Source organism: Salvelinus alpinus, chromosome 6 (genome assembly GCF_045679555.1).
Source record: "Salvelinus alpinus chromosome 6, SLU_Salpinus.1, whole genome shotgun sequence".
Classification (NCBI taxonomy): Eukaryota; Metazoa; Chordata; class Actinopteri; order Salmoniformes; family Salmonidae; genus Salvelinus; species Salvelinus alpinus.
The window spans coordinates 24063787-24080362 of record NC_092091.1 but is presented as its reverse complement, the minus strand read 5'-3'; the positions used below and the strand labels follow the sequence as shown (position 1 = coordinate 24080362).

Below are 16576 nucleotides of genomic sequence, written 5' to 3'. Positions count from 1 at the left end.
TTCAACCAAGACCCTATTGAATTCACAGTGAGATATGGATGGGTTTGCACTTCCTACGGCTTCCACTAGATGTCAACAGTCTGTAGAACCTTGTCTGATGCCTCTACTGTGAAGTGGGGCCGAAGGAGACAGGAAATAGTCAGGTCTACCATGACCTGACCATGCTCTGACCATGTGCGTTCACATGAGGGAGCTCTGTTCCATCGCACATCTGTAATTCTCCGGTTGGAAAGTTATTCAAGATTTATGTTAAAAACATTCTAAAGATTGATACAATACATCGTTTGACATGTTTCTACTGACTGTTACGGAACTTTTTGACATTTTGTCTGCTTTTAGTGAACGCGCTTCCTGACTTTGGATTTGTTTACCAAACACGCTAACAAAAATAGCTATTTGGACATAAATGATGGACATTACCGAACAAAACAAACATTTCTTGTGGGAGTCCTGGGAGTGCATTCCGACGAAGATCAGCAAAGGTAGGTGAAGATTTATAATGCTTTTTATAATGCTTGCTTTTGTGGCTGAACGCTGTTCTCAGATTATTGAATATTGTGCTTTTGCCGTGAAGCTTTTTGAAATCTTGAAAGACATAGCGGTTGCATTAAGAACAAGTGTATCTTTAATTCTATGTAAAACATGTATCTTTCATCAAAGTTTATGATGAGTATTTATGTTATTTGACGTGGCTCTCTGCAATTTCGCCGGATATTTGAGGCATTTCTGAACATGGCGCCAATGTAAACTGAGGTTTTTGGATATAAATATTAACTTTATCTAACAAAACATATGTATTGTGTAACATGAAGTCCTATGAGTGTCATCTGATGAAGATCATCAAAGGTTAGTGATTCTTTTTATCTCTATTTCTGCTTTTTGTGACTCCTGTCTTTGGCTGGAAAGATTACTGTGTTTGTGATTTTGCGGTGACCTAACATAATCGTTTCTGGGGCTTTCACTGAAAAGCCTATTTGAAATCGGACACTTTGGTGGGATTAACAACAAAATTACCTTTAAAATAGTATAAGATACATGTATATTTGAGGAATTTTAATTATGAGATTTCTGTTGTTTGAATTTGGCGCCCTGCACTTTCACTGGCTGTTGTCATATCATCCCGTTAACGGGATTGCAGCCATAAGAAGTTTTAACGTGGGTCAAACGTTTCGGGTAGCCTTCCACAAGCTTCCCACAATAAGTTGGGTGACTTTTGGCCCATTCCTCCTGACAGAGCATGTGTAACTGAGTCAGGTTTGTAGGTCTCCTTGCTCGCACACGCTTTTTCAGTTCTGCACACAAATTTTCTATAGGATTGGGGTCAGGGCTTTGTGATGGCCACTCCAATACCTTGACTTTGTTGTCCTTAAGCCATTTTTCCACAACTTTGGAAGTATGTTTGCGGTCATTGTCCATTTGGAAGACCCATTTGCGACCAAGCTTCAACTTTCTGACTGATGTCTTGAGATGTTGCTTCAATATATCCACATAATTTTCCATCCTCATGATGCCATCTATTTTGTGAAGTGCACCAGTCCCTCCTGCAGCAAAGCACCCCCACAACATGATGCTGCCACCCTCGTGCTTCACGGTTGGGATGGTGTTCTTCAGCTTGCAAGCATCTCCCTTTTTCCTCCAAACATAACGATGGTCATTATGGTGAAACAGTTCTATTTTTGATTCATCAGACCAGAGGACATTTCTCAAAAAGTACGATCTTTGCCCCCATGTGCAGTTGCAAACCGTAGTCGGCTTTTTTATGGCGGTTTTGGAGCAGTGGCTTCTTCCATGCTGAGAAGCCTTTCATGTTATGTTGATATAGGACTCGTTTTACTGTGGATATAGATACTTTTGTACCTGTTTCCTTCAGCATCTTCACAAGGTCCTTTGCTGTTGTTCTGGGATGGATTTGCACTTTTTGCACCAAAGTACGTTCATCTCTAGGAGACAGAACGCGTCTCCTACCTGAGCGGTATGATGGCTGCGTGGTCCCATGGTGTTTATACTTGCATACTATTGTTTGTACAGATGAACGTGGTACCTTCAGGCGTTTGTAAATTGCTCCCAAGGATGAACCAGACTTGTGGAGGTCTACAATTTTTTTCTGAGGTCTTGGCTGATTTCTTTTGATTTTCCCATGATGTCAAGCGAAGAGGCACTGAGTTTGAAGGTAGGCCTTGAAATACATCCACAGGTACACCTCCAATTGGTCATGGGTGCACCTCAGCCACGCTCAAGGTCCTAAACGACATCATAACCACCATCGATAAGAGACATTACTGTGCAGCCGTATTCATCGACCTGGCCAAGGCTTTCGACTCTGTCAATCACCACATTCTCATTGGCAGACTCAACAGCCTTGGTTTCTCAAATGATTGCCTCGCCTGGTTTACCAAATACTTCTCTGATAGAGTTCAGTGTGTCAAATCGGAGGGCCTGTTGTCCGGACCTCTGGCAGTCTCTATGGGGGTGCCACAGCGTTTAATTCTCGGGCCGACTCTCTTCTCTGTATACATCAATGATGTCGCTCTTGCTGCTGGTGAATCTCTGATCCACCTCTATGCAGACGACACCATTCTGTATACTTCTGGCCCCTCTTTGGACACTGTGTTAACTAACCTCCAGACGACCTTCAATGCCATACAACTCTCCTTCCGTGGCCTCCAACTGCTCTTAAATGCAAGTAAAACTAAATGCATGCTATTCAATCGATCACTGCCCGCACCTGCCCGACTGTCCAGCATCACTACTCTGGACGGCTCTGACTTAGAAGACGTGGACAACTACAAATACCTAGGTGTCTGGTTAGATTGTAAACTTTTCTTCCAGACTCACATTAAGCATCTCCAATCCAAAATTAAATCTAGAATCGGCTTCCTATATCGCAACAAAGCATCCTTCACTCATGCTGCCAAACATACCCTCGTAAAACTGACCATCCTACCGATCCTCGACTTCGGCGATGTCATCTATAAAATAGCCTCCAACACACTACTCAACAAATTGGATGCAGTCTATCACAGTGCCATCCGTTTTGTCACCAAAGCCCCATACACTACCCACCACTGTGACCTGTACGCTCTCGTTGGTTGGCCCTCGCTTCATACTCGTCGCCAAACCCACTGGCTACAGGTTATCTCCAAGTCTCTGCTAGGTAAAGCCCCGTCTTATCTCAGCTCACTGGTCACCATAGCAGCACCCACTCGTCGCACGTGCTCCAGCAGGTATATCTCACTGGTCACCCCAAAAGCCAATTCCTCCTTTGGTCGCCTTTCCTTACAGTTCTCTGCTGCCAATGACTGGAACGAACTGCAAAAATCACCAAAGCTGGAGACTCATATCTCCCTCACTAGCTTTAAACACCAGCTGTCAGAGCAGCTCACAGTTCACTGCACCTGTGCATAGCCCATCTGTAAACAGCCCATCTATCTACCTCATCCACATACTGTATTTATTTATTTATCTTGCTCCTTTGCACCCCAGTATCTCTACCTGCACATTCATCTTCTGCACATCTACCATTCCAGTGTTTAATTGCTATATTGTAATTAATTCGCCACCATGGCCTATTTATTGCCTTACCTCCCTTATCTTACCTCATTTGCACTCACTGTATATAGACTTTATTGTTTTCTTTTTTTTACCGTATTATGTATGTTTTGTTTATTCCATGTGTAACTCTGTGTTGTTGTATGTGTCGAATTGCTATGCTTTATCTTGGCCAGGTCGCAGTTGCAAATGAGAACTTGTTCTCAACTAGCCAACCTGGTTAAATAAATGTGAAATAAAATAAATGTAAAAAATTTGCCAATCAGGAACTTCTAAAGCCATGACATAATTTTCTAGAATTTTCCAAGCTTTTTAAAGGCACAGTCAACTTAGTGTATGTAAACTTCTGACCCACTGGAATTGTGATACAGTGAATTGTAAGTGAAATAATCTGTCTGTAAACAATTGTTGGAAAAATTACTTGTGTCATGCACAAAGTAGACGTCCTAACCGACTTGCCAAAACTATAGTTTGTTAACAAGAAATGTGTGGAGTGGTTGAAAAACAAGTTTTAATGACTCCAACCTAAGTGTATGTAAACTTCCGACTTCAACTGTATTCTATACTATTCTACTGTATCTTAGTCTTAATTCCATTCCTTACATTTGTGTGTATTGGGTATATGTTGTGAAATTGTTAGATATTACTGCACTGTTGGAGCTAGAAACACAAGTATTTTGCTACACCCACAATAACATCTGCTAAACACATATATGTGACCAATAAAATTTGATTTAGCTTTATTAAACAAGCACCATTCGCCAGAGTAGCCTGTTCTCTAACAGTAGAGCAGAGACTGTCCGTAAAGTAGAGCATGCACAGGACGTGGTCCGCACATAAGAGTTAAAAAATCTCACCAAGTTATATGACAGCACATATATTACATATTTGAAGAATCTGTTACTCTCTTTATGTTGTATATTTAAGTAATAAGGCCCAAGGAGGTGTGGTATGTGGCCAATATACCATGGCTAAGGGTTGTTCTTAGGCACGACACAGCCCTAAGCCGTGGTATGTTAGCCATATCTCACAAACCCCCGAGGTGCCTTATTACTATTATAAACTAGTTGGCAATGTAATTAGAGCAGTAAAAATAAATGTTTTGTCATACTGTGGTATACGGTCTGATATGCCACAGTTGTCAGCCAATCAGCATTCAGGGCTTGAACCACCCAGTTTATAATTATACATGTATACCAGGGATTCATGTTAAATGTAAATTACTTTTTGACAAATCAAACAATTTGCGTCCCCATTGTAGTATTTGAATAGAGTGATTTCAGTGCCAACAGAAATTGTATTTGAATTCTATCATTTTTTTATTTGTAATGCAGAAATCTAATCATTGAATTCATGAATGTAACTTATGATTTGAAACTGAATTCAATTGAAATGTAATAATATTTATATATTGAGTTTAAATATGGTATATATTGCATTCATTTTCTGTGTATCAAGTTTAGAGACTATCATTTCAAGTTGACTAAAGTTTCATATATTCAACTTCTCAGATATATTCCGTTTTCAGTTTCAGTTCTCTAAATTTAGATTCAAAACCAAAAGACAACATCCTGGTACTTTGCCAGCCAGAAAAGGTAGAGGGGAAAAAATACAATGAAATGCTCTCTTGATGTTGAAATCAGGCTGATTTTTGGTTCTGAATTAAATTTGAAAAATACTTCATTTATAGACATCTATGTTTGGGCCAAATCAAAGCTGGTCCAGACCAGACAAAATCTGAAACAAACATAGACGTCTAAGATTGTTCGAAGATTTTTTCAAACGAACGTTGGTGGAGTACCGCAGCAATGCTTCTCTCCAACAGCACCCTGGAGAGGCGCGCTGGGAATGGACAATCAACATATTTTGTGCCCTGCCTTTGTCAAAGTGGGCACTGTTTATCACAGAGCAGCATCAGCGCTCAACTAAAAAGCCAAATATGTCACTGGTTGAGGGAAATTGTCATTGTTTTAAGGCAGAATTATGTGAAGTTTTATGTCTTGTTGTTAGATGTGCGTCATGGTCAGTTTAGCTCAGAAAATACCGCCCTCGTCAATCTGCCGTCATAGGCTGCTACGGACTCCTGTCTAATTAGCGGGCCGGCGGTGGCTAAAACTCTGGAACATGTACTTTGTTCCCCTCTATGGATGCTCAAAGGCTGTGCAGGACACGTTAGAAGGGACTGCGACAAAAAAAACGCAATTTGGCCACCATAATAATATTTTTAGAGCAGATAGGTAGGCTAAACTATGTATTTTGCCTAGTGGTGTGAACGGTTGAGTTTTGGCCACATGAGAGAAATATGTAGGTGTGTTTTTGTCTTACAGTAACGTAATACTATTATATTCGGTTATGTTATGTAGAATACTATTATTATTATACAATTCAAACAATTTGCGTCCCCATTGTAGTATTTGAATAGAGTGATTTCAGTGCCAACAGAAATTGTATTTGAATTCTATCATTTTTTTATTTGTAATGCACAAATCTAATCATTGAATTCATGAATGTAACTTATGATTTGAAACTGAATTCAATTGAAATGTAATAATATTTATATATTGAGTTTAAATATGGTATATATTGCATTCATTTTCTGTGTATCAAGTTTAGAGACTATCATTTCAAGTTGACTAAAGTTTCATATATTCAACTTCTCAGATATATTCGGTTATTATTATATTCGGTTATGTTATGTAGAATACTATTATTATGTGATCTTGCAAACATTGACTCAGCTTTGATCTAACTTTCCAAAACAAGCACCATTTGCCAGAGTAGCCTGTTCTATAGAACAGAGAAGCTGTTCTGCTGCACATGCACAGAAGCTTTGGGATCTTTACCCCAGAGAAAAATAGGTAACAGATAAATCGGATCCGCAGCCACTCCGTTGTTAATTTTCAGTCATTGGTCCATTTTGCCAAAAATGTTTCCGCCCGGTCTCGAACCGGGGACCTTTCGCGTGTGAGGCGAACGTGATAACCACTACACTACGGAAACTGAAAGATGTTGCCAGAAATAGAGTTAAAGAATCTCACCAAGTGATTTGACAGCATGCATATCACATATTTGAAGAATCTGTTACTCTTTCTGTTGTATATTTATATATGTAGACTAGGGATTCTTGTTAAATGTAAATTACTTTTTGACAAATCAAACAATTCGCTTCCCTATTGTAGTATTTGAATGGAGTGATTTCAGTGCCAACAGAAATTGTATTTGAATTCAATATTTTTTTATTTGTAATGCCCAAATTGAATCATTGAATTCATAAATTGAACTTTGATATCATGATTTGAGACTGTATTTAAATGGCAATGTAATTTCAATGTAATAATATTTATATATTGAGTTTAAATATATATAGCATTAATTTTCTGTGTATCAAGTTTACAAACTATCACTTAAATTTCACAAAAGTTTTATATATTGAACTTCTCAGATATATTCAGATTCAGTTTAAATTCAGTTCTAAGTTCGGATTCAAAACAAAAGACAACATCCTGGTGCCAGCCATAAACGGTTGAGGAGGGAAGAGAATCAAACGCTCTCTATGGTAAACAGAAGTAGGTGCTGAGCAATTAACATTTGTTATTTTTTGTTTTCTTAAACAGGAGAATATTCTACATAGTTTAGCATCGAAAACATGGGAACTACAATGACCATAATCCATTGTGCGCCTACTTGTCCAATTCTAAAATTGATTAAATTATTTACTTTTCTCAATCTATACACATAATGACAAAGTGAAAACAGGTTTAGACAATTTTTGCAAATGTATCAAAAATAAAAACAGAAATAACTTATTTAAATAAGTATTCAGACCCTTTGCTAAGAGACTCGAAATTGAGATCAAGTGCATCCTTTTTCCATTGATCATCCTTGAAATGTTTCTACAACTTGATTGGAGTCTACCTGTGGTAAATTCAATTGATTGGACAGGATTTGGAAAGGCACACACCTGTCTATATAAGGTCCCACAGTTGACACTGCATGTCAAAGCAAAAACCAAGCCATGAGGTCGAAGGAATTGTCAGTAGAGCTTCGAGACAGGATTGTGTCGAGGCACAAATCTGGGGAAGAGTACCAAAAAAATTCTGCAGTATTGAAGGTCCCCAAGAACACAGTGGCCTCCATCATTCTTAAATGGAAGAAATTTGGAACCACCAAGACTCTTCTTAGAGCAGTCGGGGGAGAAGGGCCTTGGTCAGGGAGGTGACCAAGAACCCGATGGCCACTCTGACAGAGCTCCAGAGTTCCTCTGTGGAGATGGGAGAACCTACCAGAAGGACAACCATCTCTGCAGCACTCCACCAATCAGGCCTTTATGGTAGAGTGGCCACACAGAAGCCACTCCTCAGTAAAAGGCAAACTGTGTACTGTTGAGTGCTGACGTCATTTCCTGTCACAACTTATGGAGTTGTTTACGTGCTGCTGTGCGGTTTGTTGCTAGTGTTACTTTGCTACCTGCCAACTTTACGTTTTTTACTTTTTAATTACTGTTTTATATTTTTTTCCCCTTGCTCGACTTTTTTTCATTAAACTTTTTCACCCCGGACGCTTTATCTGGACATGGTTCTACAGGACCTCCACCAGCCGAAGCTAAGTAGTAACATTAACATTATGCATTCTAATTGCAGTCGCTGTACTCATAATATACAGGAGAACGATCGCCTTATGGTGAGGATAGCCGTACTGCAAGCCCAGCTTCAGACGCAATCGTTAGACAAGGGTAATTTAAGTGTAGGAAGGGATGACACAGCGTCTGTGCCACAAATAGGTACAGATAATAGTATAAATCCCCTCGAAACAGTCCCCGCAGCCGGACGATTTTCGCATGGCTTCTGGAAGGAAATGCTGTAGGAATGCTCAACCGGTGTCGCTCATTCAGCCAACAGAAACTTTCAACCGATTCTCCCCATTAAGCAACGAGTCGGAGTCAGAGGCCGAGCCTTCTCTGGTCTCTCCTCCACCCGTTACGGGGTCTGAGACGCCGAAGCCTCCCACCATTAGCTCTGACTCAGTGAGAGGATAGCCGTACCGTCCAACATGTCTCCAGACCTACTCACTGCCACAGTCATACTCTGGACCTAGTTTTGTCCCGTGGAATAAATATTGTGGATCTTAATGTTTTTCCTCATAATCCTGGACTATCGGACCACCATTTTATTACGTTTTCAATCGCAACAAATAATCTGCTCAGACCCCAACCAAGGATCATCAAAAGCCGTGTTATAAATTCTCAGACAACCCAAAGATTCCTATATGCCCTTCCAGACTCCCTCCACCTACCCAAGGTTGTCAGAGTACAACAATTGGTTAATCACCTAACTGAGGAACTTAATTTAACCTTGCGTAATACCCTAGATGTAGTCGCACCCCTAAAAACAAAAAACATTTGTCATAAGAAACTAGCTCCCTGGTATACAGAAAATACCCAAGCCATGAAGCAAGGTTCCAGGAAATTGGAACGGAAATGGCGCTACACCAAACTGGAAGTCTTCCGATTAGCTTGGAAAGACAGTACCGTGCAGTATCGAAGAGCCCTCACTGCTGCTCGATCATCCTATTTTTCCAACTTAATTGAGGAGAATAAGAACAATCCTAAATGTATTTTTGATACTGTTGCAAAGCTAACTAAACTAAAAAACAGCATTCCCCAAGAGAGGACGGCTTTCACTTCAGCAGTGATAAATTCATGACGAAAAGATCATGATCATCAGAAAGCAAATTACGGACTCATCTTTAAATCTGCGTATTTTTCCAAAGCTCAGTTGTCCTGAGTCTGCACAACACTGCCAGGCACTAGGATCAAGGGAGACACTCAAGTTTTTTAATACTATATCTCTTGACACATTGATGAAAATAGTCATGGCCTCAACCTTCAAGCTGCATACTGGACCCTATTCCAACTAAACTACTGAAAGAGCTGCTTCCTGTGCTTGGCCCTCCTATGTTGAACATAATAAACGACTCCCTTTCCACCGGATGTGTACCAAACTCACTAAAAGTGGCAGCAATAAAGCCTCTCTTGAAAAAGCCAAACCTTGACCCAGAAAATATTTTTTTAAACGATCGGCCTATATCAAATCTCCATTTCCTCTCAAATTTTAGAAAAAGCTGTTGCGCAGCAACTCACTGCCTTCCTGAAGACTAACAATCAATGTATACGAAATGTTTCAGTCTGGTTTTACACCCCATCATAGCACTGAGACTGCACTTGTAAAGGTGGTAATTGACCTTTTAATGGCATCAGACCAAGGCTCTGCATCGGACCTCCTGCTCCGAGACCTTAGTGCTGCTTTTGATACCATCGATCACCACATTCTTTTGGAGAGATTGGAAACCCAAACTGGTCTACACGGACAAGTGCTGGCCTGGTTTAGATCTTATCTGTAGGAAAGATATCAGTTTGTCTCTATGGATGGTTTGTCCTCTGACAAATCAACTGTACATTTCGGTGTTCAAGGTTCCGTTTTAGGACCACTATTGTTTTCACAATATATTTTACCTCTTGGTGATGTAATTTGGAAACAATGTTAACTTTCACTGCTATGCAGACGATACACAACTGCACATTTCGATGAAACATGGTGAAGCCCCAAAATCGACATCCCTGGAAGCCTGTGTTTCAGACATAAGGAAGTGGATGGCTGCAAATGTTTTACTTTTAAACAGACAAAACATAGATGCTAGTTCTAGGTCCCAAGAAACAAAGTGATCTTCTGTTGGATCTAACAATTAATCTTGGTTGTACAGTCGTCTCAAATAAAACTGTAAAGGACCTCGGCTTTACTCTGGACCCTGATCTAATTTTTTACGAACATATCAAGACTGTTTCAAGGACAGCTTTTTTTCCATCTATATAACATTGCAAAAATCAGAAACTTTGTCCAAAAATGATGCAGAAAAATGTATCCATGCTTTTGTTACTTCTAGATTAGACTACGGCAATGCTTTATTTTCCGGCTACCCGGATAAAGCATTAAATATATTTCAGTTAGTGCTAAACACGGCTGCTAGAATCTTGACTAGAACCAAAAAAATGTGATTACTCCAGTGCTAGCCTCTCTACACTGGCTTCCTGTTAAGGCTAGGGTTGATTTCAAGTTTGCCTATCCATGTGAGAGACGCAGACTCGGTCTCAACCTTTAAGTCTTTATTGAAGACTCATCTCATCAGTAGGTCCTATGATTGAGTCTAGTCTGGCTCAGGGGTGTGAAGGTGAACGGAAAGGCACTGGAGCAACGAACCACCCTTGCTGTCTCTGCCTGGCCGGTTCCCCTCTCTCCACTGGAATTATCTGCGTCTAACCCTATTACGGGGACTGAGTCACTGGCTTACTGGAGCTCTTCCATGCTGTCCGTAGGAGGGGTGTGTCACTTGAGTCAGTTGAGTCTCTTGCGTGATCTTCCTGTCCTGGTTGGCGCCCCGCCCCCCCTGGGTTCATGCTGTGGGGGAGATCTTCATGGGCTATACTCGGCCTTGTCTCAGGGTAGTAAGTTGGTGGTTGAAGATATCCCTCTAGTGGTGAGGGGGCTGTGCTTTGGCAAAGTGGGTGGGGGTTATATCCTGCCTGGTTGGCCCTGTCTGGGGGTATAGTCGGACGGGCCACAGTGTCTCCCGACCACTCCTGTCTCAGCATCCAGTAATTATGCTGCAATAGTTTGTGTCGGGGGGCTAGGGCCAATCTGTTATATCTGGAGTATCTCTCCTGTTTTGTCCTGTGTGAATTTAATCTCTCTCGACCTCACCTGACCTGAGCCCTCCCTGGCCTGATGACTCCTTGCTGTCCCCAGTCCACCTGGTTGTGCTGCTGCTCCAGTTTCAACTGTTCTGCCTGCAGCTATGGAACCCTGAACCGTTCACCGGACGTGCTACCTTGTCCCGGATCTGCTGTTTTCGACTCTCTCTACCGCACCTGCTGTCTCCAACTCTAGATAATCGGCTATGAAAAGCCAACTTGTACTTCCGGTGCCGACAGAGATGGCCGCCTCACTTCGCGTTCCTAGGAAACTATGCAGTATTTTGTTTTTTTATGTGTTATTTCTTATTTTACCCCAAATCCAAATTTTACCCCAAATCTTAGGTTTTAATACATACAGTCGAGAGGAACTATTGGATATAAGAGCAACATCAACTCATCAACATTACGACCAGGAATACGACTTTCCCGAAGCGGATCCTCTGTTTGGCCTGCCACCCAGGACAATGGATCGGATCCCAGCCGGCAACCCAAAACAACGGCGCCGTAGAAGGGGCAGACGGAGCGGTCTTCTGGTCAGGCTCCGTAGACAGGCACATCGCACACCGCTCCCAAGTATACTACTCGCCAATGTCCAGTCTCTTGATAACAAGGTAGAAGAAATTCGAGCAAGGGTAGCATTCCAGAGAGACATCAGGGACTGTAACGTTTTTTGTTTCACGGAAACATGGCTCACTCGAGATACGCTAAGTCGGTACAGCCACCTGGTTTCTTCACGCATCGCACCGACAGAAACAAGCATCTCTCTGGTAAGAAGAAGGGCTGGGGTGTAAGCATTATGATTAACGAGACGTCGTGTGATCATAACAACATACAGGAACTCAAGTCCTTTTGTTCACCTGACTTAGAATTCCTCACAATCAAATGCCGATCGCATTATCTACCAAGAGAATTCTCTTCGATCATAATCACAGTCGTGTATATTCCCCGCCCCAAGCAGACACATCGACGGTCCTGAAATAACTTCATTCGACTCTATGTAAACTGGAAACCACATATCCTGAGGCTGCATTTATTGTAGCTGGGGATTTTAACAAGGCTAATCTGAAAACAAGGCTCCCCAAATTTTAGCAGCATATCGATTGTGCTACCAGGGCTGGCGAAACCCTAGACCATTGTTATTCTAACTTCCGCGACGCATGTAAGGCCCTCCCCGCCCTCACTTTGGAAAGGCTGACCACAACTCCATTTTGTTGCTCCCAACCTATAGACAGAAACTTAAACAGGAAGGACCCGTGCTCAGGTCTGTTCAACGCTGGTCCGACCAATCGGATTCCACGCTTCGATCACGTGGACTGGGATATGTTCTGCATTGCGGCGAACAACAACATTGACGAATACGCTGATTCTGTGAGCAAATTTATTAGCAAGTGCATCGGTGATGTTGTACCCACAGCGTCTATTAAAACATTCCCCAACCAGAAACCGTGGATTGATGGCAGCATTCGCACAAAACTGAAAGCGCGAACCACTGCTTTTAATCAGGGCAAGGTGACCGGAAACATGACCGAATACAAACGGTGTAGCTATTCCCTCCGCAAAGCAATCAAACAAGCTATGCGTCAGTATAGAGACAAAGTGGAGTCGCAATTCAACGGCTCAGACACGAGAGGTATGTGGCAGGGTCTACAGTCAATCACGGACTACAAAAGAAAAACCAGCCCCGTCGCAGACCACGATGTCTTGCTCCCAGACAGACTAAACAACTTTTTTGCTCGTTTTGAGGACAATACAGTGTCACTGACACGGCCCGCTACCAAAACCTGCGGGCTCTCCTTCACTGTAGCCAACGTGAGTAAAACATTTAAACGTGTTAAGTTTACAATTGGCTCATTCATCCCCCTCCTCTCCCCTGTAACTATTCCCCAGGTCGTTGCTGCAAATGAGAACGTGTTCTCAGTCAACTTACCTGGTAAAATAATGGAGAAAAAAAATAAAAATAAAAAATAAAACCCTCACAGGGCTGCAGGCCCAGACAGCATCCCCGGCCGCGTCCTCAGAGCATGCGCAGACCAGCTGGCTGATGTGTTTAGAGACATATTCAATCAATCCTTATCCCAGTCTGCTGTTCCCACATGCTTCAAGAGGGCCACTATTGTTCCTGTTCCCAAGAAAGCTAAGGTAACTGAGCTAAATGACTACCGCCCTGTAGCACTCACTTCCGTCATCATGAAGTGCTTTGAGAGACTAGTCAAGGACCATATCACCTCCACCCTACCTGACACCCTAGACCCACTCCAATTTGCTTACCGCCCCAATAGGTCCACAGACGACGCAATCGCCATCACACTGCACACTGCCCTAACCCATCTGGACAAGAGGAATACCTATGTAAGAATGCTGTTCATCGATTACAGCTCAGCATTTAACACCATAGTACCCTCCAAACTCGTCATCAAGCTCGAGATCCTGGGTCTCGACCCCGCCCTGTGCAACTGGGTCCTGGACTTCCTGACGGGCCGCCCCCAGGTGGTGAGGGTAGGTAACAACATCTCCACCCCGCTGATCCTCAACACTGGGTCCCCACAAGGGTGCGTTCTCAGCCCTCTCCTGTACTCCCTGTTCACCCACGACTGCGTGTCCATGCACGCCTCCAACTCAATCATCAAGTTTGCAGATGACCCTACAGTGGTAGGCTTGATTACCAACAACGACGAGACAGCCTACAGGGAGGAGGTGAGGGCTCTCGGAGTGTGGTGTCAGGAAAATAACCTCACACTCAATGTCAACAAAACAAAGGAGATGATCGTGGACTTCAGGAAACAGCAGAGGGAGCAACCCCATATCTACATTGACGGGACAGTAGTGGAGAGGGTGGAAAGTTAAGTTCCTTGGCGTACACATCACGGACAAACTGAAATGGTCCACCCACACAGACAGTGTGGTGAAGAAGGCAAAGCAGCGCCTTTTCAAACTCAGGAGGCTGAAGAAATTCGGCTTGTCACCAAAAACACACAAACTTTTACAGATGCACAATCGAGAGCATCCTGTCGGGCTGTATCACCGCCTGGTACCACAAATGCTCCGCCCATAACCGTAAGGCTCTCCAGTGGGTAGTGAGGTCTGCACAACGCATCACCGGGTGCAAACTACCTGCCCTCCAGGACACCTACACCACCCGATGTCACAGGAAGGCCAAAAAGATCATCAAGGACAACTTGACAACACCCGAGCCACTGCCTGTTCACCCCGCTATCATCCAGAAGGCGAGGTCAGTACAGGTGCATCAAAGCGGGGACCGAGAGACTATCTCAAGGCCATCAGACTGTTAAACAGCCATCACTAACATTGAGTGGCTGCTGCTCTAGCCACTTTAATAATGGAAATATTGATGTAATCAATTTATCACTAGCCACTTTATATAATGCTTACATACCCTACATTACCCATCTCATATGTATATACTGTACGCTATACCATCTACTGCATCTTGCCATCTTGGTGTAATTAAATGTATCACTAGCCACTTTAAACAATGCCACTCTATAATGTTTTCATACCCTACATCACTCATCTCATATGTATATACTGTACTCTATACCATCTACTGCATCTTGGCATCTTGACGTAATGTATCACTAGCCACTTTAAACAATGCCACTTTATATAATGTTTTCATACCCTACATTACTCATCTCATATGTATATACTGTACTCTACTGCATCTTGCCTATGCCGTTCGGCCATCACTCATTCATATATTTTTATGTACATATTCTTTATCCCTTTACACTTGTGTGTATAAGGTAGTTGTTGTGAAATTGTTAGGTTATATTACTTGTTAGATATTACTGCATGGTCGGAACTAGAAGCACAAGCATTTCGCTACACTCGCATTAACATCTGCTAACCATGTGTATGTGACAAATACATTTGATTTGAACTGACATTTACTCCTGATGTGCTGACCTGTTGCATTTTCTACAACCTCTGATTATTATTATTATTATTTGACCCTGCTGGTCATCTATGAACATCTTGGCCATGTTCTGTTATAATCTCCACCCGGCACAGCCAGAAGAGGACTGGCCACCCCTCAGAGCCTGGTTTCTTCCTAGGTTCCTGCCTTTCTAGGGAGATTTTCCTAGCCAACATGCTTCTACATCTGCATTGCTTGCCGTTTGGGGTTTTAGGCTGGGTTTATGTATAGCACTTTGTGACATCGGCTGATGTAAAAAGGGCTTTATAAAATCAAAAGGACTCTCAGACCATGAGAAACAAGATTCTCTGGTCTAATGAAACCAAGGTTGAACTCTTTGGCCTGAATGCCAAGCATCACTTCTGGAGGAAACCTGTCACCATCCCTACGGTGAAGCATGGTGGTGGTAGCATCATGCTGTGGGGATATTTTTCAGTCGCAGGTACTGGGAGACTAATCAGGATCAAGGGAAAGATGAATGGAGCAAAGTACAGAGAGATCCTTGGTGAAAACCTGCTCCAGAGCGCTCAGGACCTCAGACTGGGGCGAAGGTTCACCTTCCAACAGGGCAACAACCCTAAGCACACAGCCAAGACAACGCAGGAGTGGTTTCGGGACAAGTCTCTGAATATCCTTGAGTGGCCCAGCCAGAGCCTGGACTTGAACCCAATTGAACATCTCTGGAGAGACCTGAAAATAGCTGTGCAGCGACGCTCCTCATTCAACCTGACAGCGCTTGAGAGGATCTGCAGAGAAGAATGGGAGAAACTCGCCAACTACAGGTATGTCAAGCTTGTAGCGTCACACCCAAGAACACTCGAGGCTGTAATCATTGCCTAAGATGCTTCAAGTACTCAGTAAAAGGTCTGAATAGTTATGTATGTGATATTTCAGTATTTTTAAATTTGTATAAATCTTCTAAATATGAGGGGGGGGAATAATTTAATCAATTTTAGAATAAGCCTGTAACATAACAAAATGAGGAAAAAGTCAAGGGGTCTGAATACTTTCAGAATGCACTGTATACTAGGGATTCTTGTAAAATGTACATGACTGACAAGTCAAACAATTCTCTTCTCCATTGTAGTAGTTTAATGGAGTGATATCAGTGCCAACAAATTGTATTTGAATTCCATAATTTTAACTTCTATTATAATATATTTAATTTGAATTTGTAAAGCACAACATGAATTAGAGGTGTGCCGACATGGCCATACTCGTATTCGTAAATGACAGTTGATAGTCGGATCAGATGATACTCGTGATCGGAAAAAACGTTAGCGTTTTAACATGCCTAAATAAATGTTGGCAAAATACCTGCCTGCACGTTCTCATTGCAAAAA

At 42.3% G+C, this 16576-nt stretch overlaps 1 non-coding gene across 1 annotated transcript; it reads right to left on the bottom strand.

Annotated features, from left to right (window-relative positions):
• Window positions 1–6476: 6476 nt before the first annotated feature.
• Window positions 6477–6549, bottom strand: trnav-cac (transfer RNA valine (anticodon CAC)). The gene has a single exon. It is a non-coding gene; the product is annotated as a tRNA-Val (tRNA).
• Window positions 6550–16576: the final 10027 nt, after the last annotated feature.